The sequence below is a fragment of the Eleutherodactylus coqui genome, chromosome 1 (assembly GCF_035609145.1).
Source record: "Eleutherodactylus coqui strain aEleCoq1 chromosome 1, aEleCoq1.hap1, whole genome shotgun sequence".
Taxonomy (NCBI): Eukaryota; Metazoa; Chordata; class Amphibia; order Anura; family Eleutherodactylidae; genus Eleutherodactylus; species Eleutherodactylus coqui.
The window spans coordinates 454,522,607-454,543,686 of record NC_089837.1 but is presented as its reverse complement, the minus strand read 5'-3'; positions in this window follow the sequence as shown (position 1 = coordinate 454,543,686).

Below are 21,080 nucleotides of genomic sequence, written 5' to 3'. Positions count from 1 at the left end.
TTTTATTATTTAGATTCTTTTATTATAAATATGCCAAAAGGGTTTTTTTTTAAATAATTAGAGAAAAATGTCGTTGATCTTATTTTTCCTTTTTTAAATTTATTTTTTTTACAACTTGCGATGCTTTGATCGCTTCTGCAGTATGATGTAATGCCATAGCAAGCGGTTTACTAAGCCACCCCACGGGAATGGCATGATCGACTTTCAGGAGGCCCCCAGCTGCCATAACACTCACACGGTTCCCTGGGATCTCATCGCAGGGGGCCATATGGAGGATTTAAAGGACTAACCATTCCGATGAGCCGCGCAGTTCATCGGAGCTATTGCCGGTGGGTGACGGCTGTAAGAAACAGCCGACACCCACTTTGCATGGAGGGAGATCATCCTCCGATTTCCCTTTATACATGTCCTGCAGCTGCAGGACGTGAAAACACTATAGGCCGGTCACTAAGGGGTTAAATGGGTTTGCCCACCACTAAAAAATTGCTGTACAGCCACACTATACTTTCTGGTTGCTTATGACCAGGAAATTTGACTATCGCAGCCAGTCACTGGCTATAGAAGGTCACTACTGTGGCCAATGATTGGCTGCAGCAATCGCATGTCCTGGTCAGAAGCAACCAGGAAGTACAGAGTGGCTGTACAGCACTTTTAGGTGGTAAGAAAACCCCTTTAAGTCTAGCACGCTTTACAATACATAGTCAACCGGACTTTCTAAGAATTACCTACTACAAATCTGCCCAGTTATGCATTGTAAGTGATCAGTGTTGAACAAGGCAGCGTCCTATAAGAATGTAGGAAAGATGGGGGACATGCTTTGTAAGTGCTTAATGGTGGTCAGTGCTTGTCACTATGAATTACACTACAAAGTAGCATACCTCCCCCAATAGAATGTCCCAGTGCTGCAGAATAATGAGGTCCGAAGAGGGGGTAAAGAGTTACAAAAAATATCGGACTTCATTAAAATAAGCAAAAAAGGGGTAAACCATCCTTGCATAAGATAATGAGGAAAAAATGAACAAACATTGACTCTTCTGTTCCTGACCGAAAACAAACAGATCAGCTGCTTATGTTTATCTGACTAATGATGGCAAAGCAATTACTCTGCAATGAAAGGAAGCGAGGCCGTTGTCCTCAGGAACAAGGCCAGCACTTGTCTACTTACAAGGAACGCTTCATCTTCGCTCTCCTTTGATACGTTCTCCCCCAAATACATGTGACAGATACTGAAAGAAATAAAAGCACTGGAGGCTCCAGTTCCCCAAGTCATTTTATATTTACTCTTCCTGATCATTGTGAAGGGGGCACACAGATTCCACAAGTAGTATAACCCTTGTGTAGCCTTGGAAATGTATGAAGTCCGGTTATTACATGGCCCTCTTTATTACTACAGATGGACAAAGTTTAGTTTTTTTTGTTTTTCTTTAACCCTTTCCAATCCAATTTGTATCCTGGTTTTCCTAGGGGGCTTACTCTTTTTCTGCTGTTATACAATGGCGCTATATGCTGGCTAAAGCCAGTACTGCATGAGGTAACACGTTAGATAGGCTCTGACAGCAGAGAGGCCGGCAATATACAGTAAGAGAACCCCGACGGATGTCTTCCAACATCGGAGCTGTACAGCCTTAAATCATAATGTCTTCAGAGGTCAGACAGTGGATTGGAAAGGGTTAACTTCAGGGAATCAGAAAAAGTGCTGTTCTTTCTCACTTTTGGGGAGTTTCTTTTTAGTTTTTTAACGTTTTTTCAAAAGGTAGCAGGTCTGAATATGGCGTTTTTTCAAACATTTTCCGTAGACTTCAGTTTGGAAAAACAAAACGCCTGAAAAATACATCTGTAAAAAGGAAAAAAACAACAGCTCGTCGGAGGCATGAAATGTATTGCATTTTCTTTTACAAGCTTGACAAAAGATAAGCCAGGACCTATCTTCTGGGTTATTTTTACCCACACACAATAGCGAATAATTTGAAAAATAAACATGGTAACATAGTATATTAGCCTGAATGACAATTGTCCATCTAGTTCAGCCTGTTTCTACCCCCCTCCCCATGTTGATCCAGAGGAAAGGCAATTTAACCCACCCTGGGGGAAAAAAAATTCCTTCCCAACTCCATAATGGCAGTCAGAATAATCACTGGATCAGCACTCTTCAGAGGTTCCTTTCTGACTCCAAGTCCGGCAGTTGGAAAATCTCCTCATCAGCAATCATTCTGACTATTTAAGGTCTATATCCTGTAATGTCATAGCACTCTAAAAAGAGGTCTAGTCCCCTCTAAAACTCCTCTATGGATTTTGCCATCACCACGCCGCCAGGCAGAGAGTTCCACAGTCTCACTGCTCTTACAGTAAAGAACCCCCTTCTGTGTTTTTGATGAAACCTTCGTTCCTCTAGACATAGAGGATGCCCTCTTGTTACCATCGCAGTCCTGGGTATAAGCAGATCATGGGAGAGATCCTTGTATTGTCCCCTCATGTATTTATACATAGTTATTTGGTCGCCCCTTAATCGTCTTTTTTCCAGGGTGAATAATCCCAATTTTGTTAGTCTCTCCCATTTTCCAGTCCTCCCATTCCATTTATTAACCCCTTGAGTGGCACGCCCGGAAAAGTTCCGTGACGAGCTCCACTGCCCATAGTGATATACCCCGGAAGATTTCCGGGCTATGTATCACTATGGGAGCTGCAGAGCACAATGCCACAAGCTGTGGCAGTGTGCTCTGCCTGCACAGACCCACACAGAGCAGTGCAAGGGCTTTGAAAAACCAGCAGAAGATATTGCCGACATGTCGGCAATGTCCTGCTTTGTTTACAGGTTGCCATAGAGACCATCGGCTTGTCAGAAGCAAGCCGATGGTCTCTGTGGCAGGGAGAGCTGGTTGTTAGCTGTCAGAGGACAGCTGGGTACTAGCTCTTACAGCAGAGATCAGAGAAAACCTCCGATCTCTGTTGTGTTAACCCTTTACATGCTGCAGTCTATGTGACTGCAGCATGTAAAGGGCTGTCACTGCAGCATGTAAAGGGCTGTCACCATCGGACCCCTGGAATGTGATCAGGGGTCCTGATGGGTCCCTGTAGAAGTCCCCTAAAGGGACAAAAAAAAAAAAAAAATTTTTTTAAAAATTAAAAAAAAAATAGTTAAAAAATTATTAAAAAAATAAAAAAAACACTTGTCTCCCTTTACTTTGTAAAAAATCAAAAATACAATCACACATGTGGTATCCATGTGCGTCGTAATGACCCAGAGAAGGAAGTTAATACATTATTTAACCCCTTAATGACATGGCCCCTTTTTTCTTTTTTCCCCATTTCTTTTTTTCCTCCCCCCTGTTTAAAAAATCACAACTTGTCCCGCAAAAAACAAGCCCTTATATGGCCGTGTCAATGGAAAAATGAAAAAGTTATGGCTCTTGAGACGCAACTGCAAAACTAGTTGAAATTCAATGATTAGACCATTTTAAAAAACCTGCCCTGGTGGGCACGACAGGGTGGTAGGAAACCTGCCACTCAAGGGGTTAATTTAGTTGCCCGTCTTTGAACACCTTCAAGCACAGGTGTCCAGAACTGTACGCAGTATTCCATGTGAGGCCTGGCAACTGCCTTATATAGTGGAAGAATAATGTTCTCATCCTTCACCCCTATACCTCTTTTAATGCACCCCAAGACTTTATTTGCTTTTGCAGCAGCTGACTGGCATTGATTGCTCCAGTTGAATCTACAGTCCACTGGTACCCCCAGGTCTTTTTCCATATCACTTTTCCCTAGCAGTACCCCATTTAGTGTATATTGGTGACATCTGTTTCACCTGCCCATGTCCTTAACCTTACATTCATCAATATTGAACTTCATTTGCCATTTTTTTACCCAAGCCCCCAGCTTATCTAGGTGCATTTGCAGCTGTACAATGTCCTCAGTTGTATTATTTTGTATAATTTCGTATAATCTGCAAAGATTGATATTTTACTGTGCAGTCCCTCTATCAGGTCCTTGATATATATATTAAACAGAATGGAGGCTCGTACTGAACTCTGTAGCACACCTCTAGCAATAGTGGCCCAGTCAGAGTACGAACTGAGCCAGTTCTTTATATATTAACGTATTATGAGTCACTGTGTCAAATGCTTTAAAAAAAAACAGATATGCGAGTCTCAGCCTAGAACTTACTTCGTTGTAGAAGCTGATCAAGTTGGTTTTACATGATCGTCCTCTCATGAACCCATGCTGATGAGGAGTTACACCATTGTTCTCCTTGAGGTATTCCAAGATAGCATCCCTCAAAAAACCCCTAAAATATTTTTCCAATTATTAAAAGGAGACTTGCTGGCCTGTAGTTACAAGGTTCTCTTCTTGACCCCTTTTTGTATATTGGAACCACATTGGCAATACGCCAATCCAGTGGTACAACCCCTGTCTCAATAGAGTCCCTAAATATAAGCTATAGCAGACTGTCTATCACATCCCTTAGTTCTCTTAGAACCCTTAGGTGTATTCCATCTGGGATCAGCAATTTGTCGATTTTAAACTTTTTTAGCCGGCTGTGCACTTCCTCTGGTGTTAAAGTGCATTTTGATTGGACGAATAATGGGCAAATGATGCCCGACACTCGTCCTCACACATATTAGCTCTCGTGCTGCTGCATGGGAGCTGGTATTGTTGGCTCACAGCAGGGTGGCTGGAGATTTCTCTCGTGTACCCCGCCCCACTCCATTGACTTAACATGGCCGACGTTCAGTACTGAACAGCTGCTATTTACACTGAACGGTCATCGTTTAGCTAATCGTCCATCGTTTATGCTGCATTAATGATGGACGATAGGTTTTTAGCGCTTCTTTACTTTTTTTGTTTTATTTTTAACTTATTGTCCCCATAACAGTCTTGTTGAGCCACATTGGTTTCTTTCTGTTCGTAGTTCTTTTATTTTTGAAGGGTATGAACTGCTCACATGAGGTATTTAGAATGTTTTTAAACCTCTTTCATTTGTCGCCTGTACTGCTAGGTTAGTTTCACACAGGCGATCGCAGTATCGGCACAAGAAAATGGAGTCTTTTTCCCCACGATTTTTTAGCGATGGCGCTGCTTTTTCTCGCTAAAACATTGCTGCCGCTTGTGATTTACTCACGCATTTTTATTGCATGACTTTGCCGTGATTTATTTAGCGCAAAAGTCAATAGCACTTTTTAAAGTTAAAACCGCATCACGCAAAAATTGCAAGTTTGTGCTTTGTGATGCGATAAAAGGAGGCTCCACAGGGAAACATGGGAGATTTAAAATAAAAAAAAAGGTAAACCGCAGAAAGATGGGACATGCTCGCAACATCGCATGAATGAAATCTTCGCAAATGTGAAGGAAACCATTGAAAATCGTTGGTTTCATAATTCAGCATTTTTATTCACTCTCGCATTACGCGATTTTCTCACCAGTGTGAAACCAGCCTTATTTTTTTAAGAATTAATAAAGAAAAAAAAATAATTTTACCTTGTAGGTGTGCAAATACGCTCTGTATCAGTGGGAGTATTTGCGCATGAGCTCATCTATTTTAGTCCTAATCCTGTCGAAAATCTGCAGCATTTTGAAACTGTGCGAAAATACCCTAAAGGCTGATTCACACAAATACATTTGCGCAGTACACTGAAATCAATGGGTTCTATTAACTGCGTATTGCACATGTAAATTTTGCATGCACAATGGGAGCATTCACATGTGTATTTTGCATGCGCAATTCATTCCCACACAAAAATATGTAGCATGTTTTATCTTGCATATTGTGCATAAACATAGCACATATTAAACTAATTTAACTAAATTGCCCATTGAAATCAATGACTAGCGCATGCAAAATATACTTCTAACCAAATCAAGCCATCCTAAAGGCCCATTAAGATGATTATCGCTCAAAAGCCATCTTTTAAACAATAACCATTGCGTCTAAACGTGCGGCCATCGTGCACTATTCGTTTATTGCTGATTTTTAGTAAGCTAGAAGTGAGCGATGACTCTTATCAGCGTCGCACGCTGAGTTCTCAGCAGGATACCGCTGATAGCATTCTTTTAGCTGGTATCCCCTCAGCCTTCTCAAGGGGATACCAGCTGAAAGCTCCAAGAGCAAAACAGCTGTTTGCATATACAAAGCAGCTGCTGTTCTCAGAGCTGTCAGCTGTGCCCTGTTCCGCCTTCATTTAACTCTTAAGTAGCTAATTAGCTACTTAAGAGTTTATGAAAAGATGATCGCTCAAAACTGTCATTCAAACTGTCATTTGAGCTATTTCTGAGCGATCATCTTCCAGTGTTAATGGGGCTTTAGGGTGCCTGGACAGGAAGGAAACCAAGTGAAGCAGACAAAAGGGGTATCCCTCTCACCCACTGAAGACTATGGTTGAATCCCAGTTCTGTTGATGTTTCAGTCCTTATGTAGGTTTTTGCATGATGGAGCTAGCTTTGGATTTAAAAAAAAAAGTAAGAAGAACCTAAGGGCTTGTTCACACAGCAGACTTTCAGTGCAGATTTGGGCACTGATTTTGCAGCAAAATCTACATTTTATCATTCTATTGAATGTTATGACTATCCGGGGAGTAGTTCCTACAGTGGAGATTTTTCTGGATGCAGGATTTTGAATCTGCATTGCGAAAAAAAGAACTGATGTATCAAATGTTTGTCTTGAAAACAGTGTCGGGTGGCCACACATGGATTTGCCCTATTGACGGAGGTTAAGGCCGCCTGCAGACGAGCGGGTCGGATCCGGCAGCGAGAAATCTCGCCGCGCGATCCGACCCCAGAGCCTGCAGGGGCGAGCGCGTACTCACCCGCGCCTGGCGGCCCCGGCTCTTTGATGTGCCGGCTGCCGCGCAGCCGGCGCATGCGCAGACCGGAGCCGGCGGCCAGGTGAGTGTGTGCTCCGCACAAAATTAGAACATGCCGCGGTTTGTTTGCCGCGCGAGATTTCGCGCGGCCAAACCGCGGCCGTCTGCATAGGAGTGCGTATTGTAATGCACTCCTATGCAGACTTTCAGCGGCGGAAATCCCGCGGGAAATCCCGCGGCGGGATTTCCGCTCGTCTGCAGGCGGCCTAAATCTGCATGAAAATCCATAGCTGAACTCCTAGGTTTTGCCTCGATGGATCTTTCTGACATCGATCTGCCATGTGAACGAGGCTGCGGGGAGTTCACATTATGAATTGTTACAGAATTTCGGCTGCAAAATGCACACTGAAATTCAGCAACAAAGTATAGTACAATGTAAGTGAAGGTTTAAACAAACCCCATTCCCTCACAGCAGAAAATAGCTGCAGCAGGCTCTAGTCATGCCGTAGCAGGCTCTGTCACAGAAACATGGCAGTTTAAATTGGTTTGCATTAGAGATGAGCGAGCGTACTCGGAAAAGCACTACTCGCTCGAGTAATGTGCTTTATCCGAGTATCGCTGTGCTCGGGTCTGAAGATTCGGCTGCCGCTGTGGCTGACAGGTGAGTCGCAGCGGGGAGCAGGGGAGAGCGGGCGGGAGAGAAGGAGAGAAAGATCTTACCTCCGTTCCTCCCTGCTCCCCCCTGCAGCTCCCCGCTCCGTGCCGGCACCCGAATCTTCAGGGACGAGCACAGCGATACTCGGATAAAGCAAATTACTCGAGCGAGTAGTGCTTTTCCGAGTACGCTCACTCATCTCTAGTTTGTATCCATTACAAGACAATAAGTGAAATCCACAATGAAAATCTGTAATGTGTGGATTTACATGTTTAAAATTTCTACTATGTCTTCACCTACCTATAGAGAACATTGCTCTATAGACGTTCAGCCAAAACAATAGTCAGTTAAAATTTAACAATCAATCATTCTAGCCGACCAATAACAAATTGTTTGGAAAGAAATTTGCAGGTTTAAACTTTTCTTCTCATAGTCACCACTCCACAAACGATCCCTCTGTAAAAGGAACAATCCTTAAAAAGCATCATTCATGCAACACCCAATGTAATTGAACATATATGGCAACTCTGAACAACTGTAAAGTTTAATATGGACTTAAATGTGTATAGGTGCATTGCCATAATGATTCACTAGGTAATCATTCGTTCAACCATCAACCTACACATCTGTGTAGTGTTACCTTAAAGGGGTTATCCCATTAAGCGCATTGCATTTAGTTAAAGGGATTATCTCACTTTTATGAAACTAAATATGAACTTCATTATTCTAAAATTTTTTCACCTCTCAGCGATGCTGCAAAGTTAAAAATCGCAGCCCTAGGCACACCTCACCCATTGTTTTCAATGGGACCTTTAAAGTCCTTGTGTATAAGGTGCTAAATTGCCAGGATCTTAGGGATTTTTCTTTCCTAGCAGTTAGAGCAGGAGTCTGGCTGGCAGTAGTTAGCCAAGCAGTCTAAAAAATAACTAAATAAATAAGAACACAATATGATCTACTGCAGGAATAAAATACCCTGTGTGGATATACAATTATGATGATTTTTTTGTTAATTCAAAAAACTTTTTCTCCCACTCTATATGCTTTCAGTTGTTTGATGTAGGTTTCATAAAGCCAGACTGTTTGCACTATTAAAACACTAAGGCCTAATGTCCACGGCACGCAGTGCATCCGCAGCGGATCATTTATAAAATGCTTAAAAAGACAGGACTAAGGTTTACCTGTTAATTCCCTTTCTTGGTGTCATCCTGACAGCATACACCTGGAGGTTGCCTGCTGGACACCAGTTGGGACAGGAAGCAGAAAAAACAAAAGGCAACTCCCATCACCAGCTCACCAGTGTGTACCAAGAGACTACAGTGACCCGGCTTGCTCAATAAATGTTTCTTTAATGCGAAAATCATAATTTACAGTATGTTGCTTCACATGAACATAAGACAGAAAAAAAGGGAAGGGAAAGCCCCTAATTCCTGTCTTCCCCTCGTCATCCTGACAGCATACACCTGGAGAATGCCAACAACATAAGGGCTTTTTTTAGGAGGGGGGGGGGGGGGGGGGGGGGACTACCGCCTGTAGTACTTTATGCCCAAAGGCCATATCTCGGCCGGCCTCAAAGTCCAGGCGGTAGTGCTTAGTGAATGTGTGAGTACTGGACCAAGTGGCGGACTTGCAAATTTGGTCTGTTGTTGCCTGGGCTCTCTCTGCCCAGGAACAAGCGACCACCCTGGTGGAGTGGGCTTTAAGGTTGCCGGGGGGGGGGGGGGGATCCCTTGGGACTGCGCCCTCGATTACTCTTCTGACCCATCGTGCTATGGAGTCCTTCGAAGCGGCCCCTCCTCTGCCCGGACCCTGAAATTGAATAAGGAGATTATTAGATTTCCTGAAAGAATTTGTGACCTCCAAATACCTTAAGACTGCCCGTCTGACGTCTAGGTTACGGAACTGCTGTTCCTTGGTGTTATGAGGATCCTGGCAGAAGGAGGGAAGAACTAGGACCTGCTCCCTATGAAAATTCATAAGGACTTTAGGCTGGAAGAAGGAGTCGCGTTTGAACACTACTTTGTCTGGAAACACCGTCATGTAGAGGGTCTTAATGGAGAGGGACTGAATCTCCCCAATCCATCTAGCGGATGTGAAGGCGACCAGGAAGGCTACCTTGTAGGAAAGGATCCTGATTGGGAGATCCTCCAGGGGCTCAGTGGGATGTTCACAGAGTGCCTGAAAAACTAAATTAAGGTCCCAGGGGGCATTGTTTCCCTAGCAAAGGGGTGAAGTCTAGCCGCCCCTTTGAGATATTTCTTGATCAGCCTATGGTCACCTAAGGGGGAGTCAAAAAAGGCTCCCAAGGCGGCTACCTGAACCCTGAGGGTATTAGGACTTAGTCCCATATCCAGGCCATCTTGCAGAAAATCTAAGATTTGGCTGATGTTTGGCTGACAGAGATCATGGATGCTATGACCCAGCCACCTAGAAAAGGTATCCCAAATCCTGACATAAATCTTCCTGGTAGATTTTTTAAGACTCTCACATAAGGTAGATACTACTCTACCTGACAGACCCTGGTTCAGGTATTTTACCCGTTCAGTTTCCAGGCCGCCAGGCTGAACCTTCGGACCTCTGGACATAACAGAGGACCTTGCTGCTGGAGGTTGTCTCTCTGAGGGAGATGGAGAGGGTCCTGGGTCGAGAGAGCGGCCAGGAGCGAAAAACAGGGTCTTTTGGGCCAGAAGGGAGCAACTAGGATAACAGAGCCTGGAGACCCCCGGATTTTCCTCAAGACCAGCGGGATTAGAGGTATGGGTGGGAAGGCATAGGCGAGATCCCAGTCCCAGGTCTGATAAAGAGTGTCTACACCCAGTGACTGCCTGTCTGCTCTCCTGGAGAAGAAACGGGGGCATTTGGTGTTCTCCTGAGAGGCAAATAAGTCCACCCGTGGTGTCCCCCACTCTTTTGTGATTAGACGGAACGCATGCAGGTGAAGTGTCCACTCCCCCGGATCTATCTGTCTGCGGCTGAGAAGATCTGCTGTAAGGTTCCCTGGACCCCTTACGTGGAAGGCTGTGATGGAGAGTGTCCATTCTGTCCAGCCAAGATTTGCTGCTAGGCCTCGGAGTAGTGGATTCCGGGGTAGACCCCTGGTGACGAATGAGGGACACAGTTGTCATATTGTCTGAAAAGATTTCTATGTGTCTACCTCGGATTTCCGCCTCGAAGCCGCGAAACGCCTTCCAAACGGCACACAGTTCTTTATAATTAGAAGACTGAGCCGCCTCCTTCTGGTTCCAGCCTCCCTGGATGTAATAATGTCCCAAGTGGGCTCCTGAGCCAGTCGCACTTGCATCGGTGAAGATAGAGATTGGGGATGCAGGGTACCAAACTGTGGATCTGGCAAGGTTGGTTGATGACAACCACCACTCTAAGGATTTTTTGATCCTAGGGGAAAGGGAACCAACCGATCCAGGGAAGAAGGTGATCCATCCCACTTACTGAGGATAAACTCCTGTAGGATCCTGCAGTGAAGCTGGACCCATGGGACTACTCCAATGCATGATGTCATGAGGCCGAGGACCCTCATACCTTTCCTGATGGAAATTTTAACGGATAGAAAAAGTGTCCAACATTCATCTAACACCACCTTCTGTTTCTCTGGAGGAAGGGAATAACGCTGGAGGCGAGAATCCAAGAATCCAAGATAACCCCTAAAAACTTATTTTGGTGTTTCGGAAGGAGACTAGATTTATCATCGTTGACAATCCAACCCAGTGATTTAAATAAGTGAAGAGTGAAATCAATGAACCTGGAGCTCTGGAACCGACCCTGCTACCATCAGGAAGTCATCCAAATAAGGGATAATTTTTACATTATTAGTCCTCAGGAAAGCTATCATTTCCAACACTACCTTGGAAAACACCCAAGGTGCCGAAGAGATCCCAAATGGTAAGCATACAAACTTGAAGTGTAACACCACCCGTCAATGACCAGAGCAAACCGTATAAATTGCTGGGAATATGGGTGAATGGAGACGTGGTAATAGGCGTCCTGTAGGTCAATGGTGGCCATGACGCTACCAGGCGTGATTAAAGGAATTGCTGGTCTTACTGACTCCATCTTAAATCTCCTGTAAGAAATAAATTTGTTCAGGAATTGTAAGTTTATGATTCTTCTATAAGAACCGTTGGGCTTCTTGACAAGGAACAGGGGCGGGGGGGGGGGGGGGGGGGGGGGGAGTAGCAACCCCTGAACCGCTCCTCCACAGGAACCTGAATAATAGCCCCTAGGGATAGCAATTCCTGCACTTCTTGCTGAAGATCCTGAGAGAGCGAGGGAGAATGGAAGGGGGTGACCATGAACCTACGGGGAGGGGAGGAGGAAAATTCAATCCTGTAGCCTTCTTTAATAAGGCGCAGGGCCCAGGGACTGGACGTCACTTTCTCCCACCTGGAGGCAAACCAAATCAGTCTACCCCAACTGGTAGGGTCTCTGCCATAGGTGGCCCCGAGGGCAATGTCTCACCCTTTCTGTCCTTGGCGTAAGACCAGCGTCCGGTCTTCCCTTTTCCCTTGTACGACCTGGAGGGAACAAATGATGGAGGGTAGGAGGAGGAAGGGTGCCTGAAGGTCCTCTCCGTAGGGAGCCCGTGGCTCTTATCCGAGGCCTTTTACAACGAATCCAGGGAAGGCCCGAAAATTCTGTGGCCCTGGAACGGCAGTGTGCAGAGCCTATTTTTTGAGGTACTGTCCCCCGTCCAGGCTTTGACCCAAACCGCTCTCCTTGCGGTGTTGGAGAGTACTGCCCATGCTTTCTTCATTGCAGAATCCACCTTGGCGTCCAGCAGATCACGCAACAGCGAGACGTCTTCAAAGGGTAGAGCTGCTTTCTTGGATACCTTGGCCACTGCTATGTCTACCTTGGGGGTAGTTTCCAAGAAGTTGACGTCATCTTCGGAAAATATCAGGCGGTCCCTGAACTCTTTCAGAAAGGAGAATTTATATTCCGCCTGCTTCCACTCTGAAAGTGTCAGGGAAATTTCTGCGTACAGCACCAATCAGGCCCACCCCAATGCCCCGCTGCCGGCGGTAAAGAAGAGACACCACACACGGAGGTCTGGTATAGTTCCTCACACGGGGACATGACTGCGCGCTTTATTACAGATTACATGGGGTCTTATACCCTTTGGTCACATCACTAGGAATGGGTAATGGTCTCATTGGCTCAAATTCACCGCATAACCACATATGTAAAGTCCGGATTTCCGGCTGAGGCACTGATAGTTATATACGTAGTTGAACAGTTGTTATCTAGATACGGTGCTTCTGGGAAAACAGCCAAGCGCACGGCCTTCGTATCCGGTTCTTCCTTGCGGTGTTTAAGATACATTTTGTCTTCCCCTTGCAAGGCCTTTGGAATATCTGATGTAAGGCGACAGATTAAGTTTTTTCGCATTTTAACTTTGAATAGAACTTGCATACAGGTATAAAAGCATAAAAAACATATGGCAATATATACATATACCCTCACAAAAGGATCAGCTGTTTCAGGATGTCGTTCAGCGAAACCGTCGGTTTGGGCTGTGGTTGAAGACCTCGGAACAGGCTGTCCTGGAGCGAGGACTGTTGTGGAGTTTCTTCCTCCACTTGCATAGTACGCCTAACAGCGCTCAGTAGTTGGCCCATGTCTGCCGACGAGAAGAAATACTTTTTAGCATCTTCCGTCGGTGGTGCCGATTCTAAGGGGGAGTCTTCCAGGAGTCCCTCCTCTGAATCCGAATCTTCCATAAGCATCTGTCTTGCCCGTTTAGCTGGAGGTGGAAGGGAAAGACTGGACAGAGATGCCTCTATTTCTTCACGGATTACCGCACGAATGTCTGCCATGGCCAAGTAGCCTTCCTTTCTGACTACCTTGGCCGTACAATCCACGCAAAGCGGCTTTGTATGACCATCCTCAAGCCGCCGCATACAAACAGGACATTTGCGAACCTGTTTCTTAGCATCTCGTTTTTTTCTGCGTATCTCTGTCCTATAAAACACAGAGATAGGCAGGATTCCAGCAACATTCCGCAAAACTTTAAACAGAAATCCCGCAATATAGGTTTACTTACAAGTAAACTGCCCTCGGTATCTTCCCTGGCTGATATCCTGCATATACAATCACTCCACCTCGCCGGACCCGGGGGATACTCTCACCTGGTGTTAGAAGCTCCCGCAGCCTTCTATCGTCGTCACCCCAGGCACTGCACCACACGGGCGTTCCTGCTGCTGGATCCAGCGCGGCTCCTGTGGCCGAGCGCTGCAAGCCAGGTACCAGGGATTTCCATTCCTCCAGCCAGTAAACACTATGGGCAGTGTGTGGAGAAAAATGTTGCTGCACGTGGTGTGGTCCTGCCCGTGAGGGGGCCCTCTTACGTGGTCTCACCAGCGCAGACACTGCCAGCCCAAGAGAGAGGGCCCCCCCCTCCTATTTTAAATAGGTTGTCTAGGTGTAAACACTTGATGGCCCCTCTGCAAGCCAGGCCAGCACTAGTACATTAGCAGGGAGTCTGACAGCCACCCTGGTTCACCACTGATCAGCTGTTTGTTCATCCAACGTACTTTTTGCATCAAGCTTATTTCTGCAGGAAGTCCAGCTAAGTTCCCATAGTAGTTGCCCAGCTTTGTATTACATTGAAGTGGATGATAATGGTTTTCCGTAATATCAACCCTGGCCACTGCATTAAGAATGGAGGCACCTGCTACCTGCAGGAATTCGCTCAGTACATCAGCATACCAGCCTGGCAAACAGTTGCTCAACATGGATCCCAGGCTGCAGCCCCCCTTTCTCCCCGCTGCTCTATTAATGGTCTATTCCAATGGTAGGCCATCAGCAGTTTACAGCTGAACCACCCCTTTAAGCTCACCATACACATTAGATGGCTGTTGGCCAACAGCTATTGCTCCAGACCACCGTGTACGCTTACTCAGAGGTAAGTAAGCTACTGCTTGACACCTTGGGCAGCAGCTTTGAGACCAAAAGAATTAGATATGTTGAACTCTCCCCACTATGAACAGGTGCCATACATATTAATTAGTTGGTTGGCATAAGTGTGGTATTTCCATGATTCTGGACCAGGTGTGTAGACTTGGCAGGCCAGATACATTCTTGTATGTTCTGTGCTTTGCTATTGAAGTAGAAAGTAGTACATCCGCTTAGTGTTCTCCCTTGTAATGGTTACAAAATGAAGGCAGATGAAGCAATGGACAGCACACAAGCATTAAGCGATGCAAAATTAGAAGTCAGATCAGGTGCCCAACGGGGTGCAATGTCTATAGTGAGGTCCTTTTATTTTATGTAATAGTGGGCAGAGGGTGACTTGTCAAGTGTACACAGTAAATGCTGCAGATATTCAGCTGAATTGCTTAGAGAGGTATTCAGGGTTCTACACTACAAGTAATAGGGATGAACTTTCAAGAAGTTTAAACCCAGTTTTGTTTATGCTGTGCATTTTTACCCCTTCAAAATATGAGGGCGAAATTCACACACCGATGTAAACATGAATCGGCCAAAATCTGCAGTAGAACGCCCCATGGGTGAATACCCTAAAGATGTATTCGAGGGCCACTCCAGGTAAACTATAGTTCCTGCAGGCTGCAACTAGCATACAGGGCATATTTGAGGATATGGCATACTTACGAGTCCTTCATTGATTAGGTCTGAGCCAGGCCCCTCGTGTCCTACCTGAGCTGCCGGATATGTAGGTCATTGTGCTCCATTTATTCCTACCAGACTGTCTTTACAATTCTCATGGAAATGAACAGAAAACATAACTTCTTGTACACCGCAGATACCAGAGAATTCAACTAGTCCCAGTTACTAGAGCGAAATGCCTCTCCTAACAATGAAGGGATTGATAAGTACGCATGCTATGTCCCCATTACACTCTATAGGCCAATTACACCCTGGCAGAACATGTTTCTCCAGAGCAAACCATTAAGAGGGGTTGCCCTATTAAAAAGGTTTATTAACCCCTTAATGATGCAGAGCCTTTTTATTTATTTTTGTTATCTCCCCAATTAAAAAAAAAAAATCGTAACTCCTTTATTTATCCATAGACATCGCTTGTTTTTTGTGGGACAAGTTGTATTTCTCAATGGTGCTATTTAATGTACTGAGAAACTTTAAAAAAAATTCTTAGTGGAGTAAATTGGAAGTCTTGTTTCTACGGCACACAAACCAACAAAAAAATGACATAACGTTATTCTATGGGTCGGTACGATTACTACGATACCAAACGTAGTTTTTTTTTACTGTACTTTTTTTCAAAGACATAAAAATTTTTAAACTTCTGCTGCCATCTTGTGTCTGCAATAACTTTATTTTTCCATCGACATAGTTGTGCGAGGGCTCATTTTTTTGCAGGATGTTCTGTAGTTTACGTTTGAACCAATTCGGAATACATACGACTTTTTGATCCCTTTTTATTGCGTTTTTTTCTGGGAGACAGGGCAACTGAAAAAGTACATTTCTGGCAATTTTACTTTTTTTTGGACGATGTTCACCATGTGGGGTAAATAATGCGCTACTTTGATAGATCGGACTTTTACGGACGCAGAGATATGAAATATGCATTTTTCTTTTACGATTTAGATTTTATTATAGACTAGCGTACCCGTCGCGCGTTGCTGCGAAGACAGACATACATACATACATATTCGTTTTTATATATCTAGATGACGGCAGCTGCGACCACTGAGGTTTTGTAGGCCGCTGCTTCCCCCTTGCAGGCTGAATAAAATAGCCGTTGTGTGAAACATCCAATTTATCCGGCTGCTGTGGCTTCTTGGGAAGATAGCTTAGTACATGTTTGCCCACTTCCAACTCCAATGGAGACTGACTGTAAATGGCTGGCGTGCTCTAGTATTTATGGTTCCAAGCTGTACGTGTCATTGCATACAGTCTATCTATCTATCAGGGTTATTGCATACAGTCTATCTATCTATCTATCTGGGTTATTGCATACAGTCTATCTATCTATCTATCTGGGTTATTGCATACAGTCTATCTATCTATCTATTTATCTATCTATCTATGACATCAGGAAATGAGAGAATTAGATTCCGTACGTAAAATTTGAACGCTAATTCTTTGGCGCTTTGAATTGAATAATCGAGTTGGGACCCATTAACTTTTCCTATTTATGACATAATCAATGCTCGTGCCAAATTTCAAGTTTCTATGACATTGGGAAGTGAGAGAATTAAATTCCGTACGTAAAATTTGGACGCTAATTCTTTTGCGCTTAGAATTGAATAATCGAGTTGGGATGAGACATAAGGCCTTGCCCATAAGCATTCCCCAACCTCCAAGAACTGAACCTACCTACCTGAATGAGATTTTGTAGGCCGCTGCTTCCCCCTTGCGGGCTGAATAAAATAGCCGTTGGGTGGAACATACAATTTATCCGGCTGCTGTGGCTTCTTAGGAAGATATCCTAGTACTTGTTTACCCACTTCCAACTCCAATGGTAATTGGCTGGCGTGCTCTAGTGGTTCCAAGCTGTACGTGTCATAATAGAGCCTTAATGACATCACAATGCAGCTTTATAGAACATGTTGGGGCATGTTCAAGGGCGTCCGATGTTGATGACATCAGTGATGACATCACAATAGCAGGTGGCTTACTTATTCGATCTACGTGGGGGGGGGGGGCGTAACTTTCGACGACGCTCGCGCGCCATTTATCGTAGGATATTTGTACTATGCCTATAATCTTCCCAGGAGTGTACTCAACAACTTCCCAAAGTTTCATGGCGATCAGATGAATGGTGTAGTAGCGCATAAAGGACAAACACGCACGCACGCAGACAGACATACATTCAATTTTATATATATAGATGTGGCAAAAGGGGAGGTGATTTAAACGTAAATTTTTATTTTTTTTTTACAATTAATAAAACTTTATTGATCTTATTTTCACCTCTTTTAAGCCTCCTTAGGGGACTACACCAGGTGATGCTTTGATCACTTCTGCAGTATGACGTAATGCAGCATTAAGTCATACTGCGATTTGACAGGCAATCACCCACAGGGATGGCTTGATAGGCAATCCCCTAAGGCAACCATAGGGGCCTTTTAGAATGCCCCCAGCTGCCGTAACACCTGCATGGCTCCCCCCTAACTTACCGCAGGGGACAGGTTCGGGAGATTTAAATGCCGCTGTCAGGATTGACAGCTGCATTTAAAGGGTTAATACCCACGATCCGCCACGCGGCTGATTGCAGCTATTGCCCATGGGTGTCAGCTGTAACAGGCGACGCCCACGCTGTACAAAGAGAAGTCACCCGGCGACCACTCTATATATCCCCCAACGCTCCAGGATGTAAATGTATTTAAAAATTGTATTTACAGTTATTAAAACCGCTTTTCTCACATATACCAGGACTAGTCTTATAGCACCACTTGCTGATTCTATGGTGTCCACCTTACTAATTGAGGATGTGTGACCACCTTGCAACAGTCCTTTAGTGCTCTTTACTCCAATAGGTATGTGGAGGGATCCCTGGTATGGAGAGTGGCCACTTCTGAAGTTGGTGTCTTCTCTAATGTCAGAAGAGATGTTCAGCTAGTGATGAGAATGTAGAGCGTTTCTCGGAGGTACTTCTTTGCAGTATGTGTAACCACCTTGGAACGTTTACAGAATTGGATTAGACACAGGAAGGTGTTCCTATAGAAACTGCACCTTGTGCTATTCTAACAGTCCTGGAAGTTCTGGGGGTAGGAACTTAAAATGAGGGGGGAAAAAAAAAAAAAAAAAAGGGTCGAGTTGAATACTTTTGAAGTACTTCCCCTTTAACCCCTTAGTGATCAGCCCACAGTGTTTTTACATTCTGCCCAAGGGGGCTTTATTCCCCGACGACGTAAAAACGTGTCCTGCAGGGATTAAAGCCACATGGGCTATGGACATGACAGCTCCATGCTGTAGGTGCCAGCAGGTGGCAGACAGCATGGAGCTGTCATCTTGGGCTGCGGGCAGGTTCTATGTGCTCTATGGTTGTGGATATACCTGCAGCCCACACGTAAATACATTGTGTACAGGCTGTGGGTACCCGCGTCATCACTAAGCGACGGTGCGGGAAATACAAACAAAAAAAAAAAAAGTGTCCGCCTGTGTGAGTAGGCAGTTATGCGCAGTACATTACGCAGCCGTATGCAGGGTCACAGCCAGGCTCTGCTACGGGCCTCCAAAAGCGGCTTCCACACACTGCTGTGTGAGCCTGGCCGTATTCAGATCGTTACCTGTAATACGTAATTTACAAGAAGCCCAGGGAACGCTCACCTTCCTGCAGTTCCAGGAGCAGCTTGTTGAGCACCTTCTGTGTGAGACCGCCGCACCTCATCAAGCTTAGAGACTCACGGAGCACGACTTTTTTTTTTTTTTTTTTTTTACACCCCATACCCGCCACTGAGGTCAACAATACCCCCCAAAAAGCATGAGGATGGATACCCGGTTTTAATGCCTCATGTACACATCCCCAACCAGGTCCCCGTAATTACCCCGGTTTTCGGAAATACCACACAGTTCACATTACTTTTATCTAAGATTTGGGGGGAGCGCCGAAAAGGGCACGGAGGTGGGGTGTATTTTTGGGGAATCAGTTTTTATTCCGTAAAAGTGAGCAATGGGGCCTGGAATTTATTCCGTTGTGCCCTGAAATCCAAAAGGTGTTCCCTCCTTTATAGGCCTAGCCACTGGTCCTGTAAGCAGATTAGGGCTACAATGGAAATGTTTCTGAACACGGAACGGGGAGATCCATTTTGGGGTGAAAGTCTTTTTTTTTGTACAGTGTACATAGGAATAAATTGACAGTTGCCCAAAAAATGAAAATCGTTTTTTCCTATGGCTTTGCTTAGATTTATTCAAAAATTGTAGGGTTAAAATACACAGTACACCCCTAGATAAATTTGTTAAGGAGTCTAGTTTTCAAAATGGGGTCATTTGTGGGGGTTGTCTATGATTTTGGCCGCTCAAGAACTTTACAAGTGTGCTATGGGGCATAAAAGGCCTTCAGGCAAAATTTCTGTTTTTAAAGCTACCAATTACTCCTTTTATTTTGGGGCCCGTTGTGCATCCAGACATAAGATTAGGGCCACAATGGGTATGTTTCTGAAAACAGCACAAACAGGGCTATCCATTTTGGGGTGTCAATTCTCATTTTCATGAGCATTATAGGAAAAAATATATGTCAAAATGACATGTTTGCAAAAATATGAAATTCTACTTTCTTCTCTAAATTGAATTACTTCCTGAAAAAAACTGTGGGGACAAAATACTCCTGACCTCCCTCAGTGAAGATATTAATGGGTGTAGTTTTTAAAAGTCAGGTCATTTGTGGGGCTATCATTCTGACACATGAGCCTTTGCAATCTTGGCTTGGTGTAGGAGGAGAAAAAAAAATAAAAATAATTGTTCCTCAAAATGCTAAAAATGTTACATTTGTATGTCTCCTAAATGGTTAAAAAAAAAAGTTTTTCGAATGTGCATTCAGAATAAAGTAAACAGGTGGAAATATATAGCTCAGCAGAAGTTTGTACAGTATGTTTGCACATATTTGATATATTACAATTGAAAATGTGAACGATAATTTTTCAAAAATCTTCCCAATATTGGCGCTTTTAATAAATGTACACAAATTCTATCAGTCTATTTTTACCACCTAACTGAAGTACAATATGTGACAAACAAATGTCAGAATCACTTTGATATGCAAAGCCTTTACGGAGTTATTCTATATTAAAGTGACATGTCAGATATCCAAAATTTGGCCTGGTCATTAAGGTGCAAACAGGTTTGGTCACTAAGGGGTTAAAGCTTGGGGGCTTCAGATTATAACTAGCTCACTAGTCATAGGCTGCCTGTCCACGGGCGTAGAGATCTCCTGCGTCGGATCTTTGATGCAGGGAGCAGGAGCCGGCTGACTGCTCTCCGCACCAAGCCTCAAAGATAGGCTCACCGTGGAGAATCGTGACACGCCACGATTTGCCGCCCACGAGCAGAGAATCGCCCACGGCCAGATTATCGCCACGGGAACGCAATGAAAATACGCCCGTGGAGAGGCAGCCTTATTTAGATTACCTAGTCTCTATGTGTTTATAGATTTATTAAAAACACAAGTATATTAACACTCATACATTGCAGGAATTGCGATGGTACAGATTAGGAGGCGGTGGTTTAGACAATTTGAAAACACCCAAACAAAAAGGTACCCACTTGTGTTTAATCTAGTCTGATGCATTGTACAGGAATATTCAGTATCTCTTCCTCTAGCGAACCATTTACAAACAAATCAGAAGCACAAAACTTGATCATATATTAAAACTCATTTACACCTAATTATCACTCAAAATTCGTTCAAACAGAAAATGCGTTATAATCGTTACATGTAAACGCGGGCATCCTGCACTTTTCATTTGAACAATCATTTTAAGATGATCTTAAAATCCTTTCTTCAGCTAGTGAGAGATAAAGTATCTCAATGGACCACATGCTGTTATCTCCACAGGAGCTGGCAGATAACATTGTAACCTGCTGGCAGCCTTGAAGAGAACAATGCAGGCGTGTGCACAGCTGGGCGTGTGATCAATCACACGCTGGGCTCTGCAAATAGCTCCTAGATGTCCTTTTACATGCAAATGAAAATGACT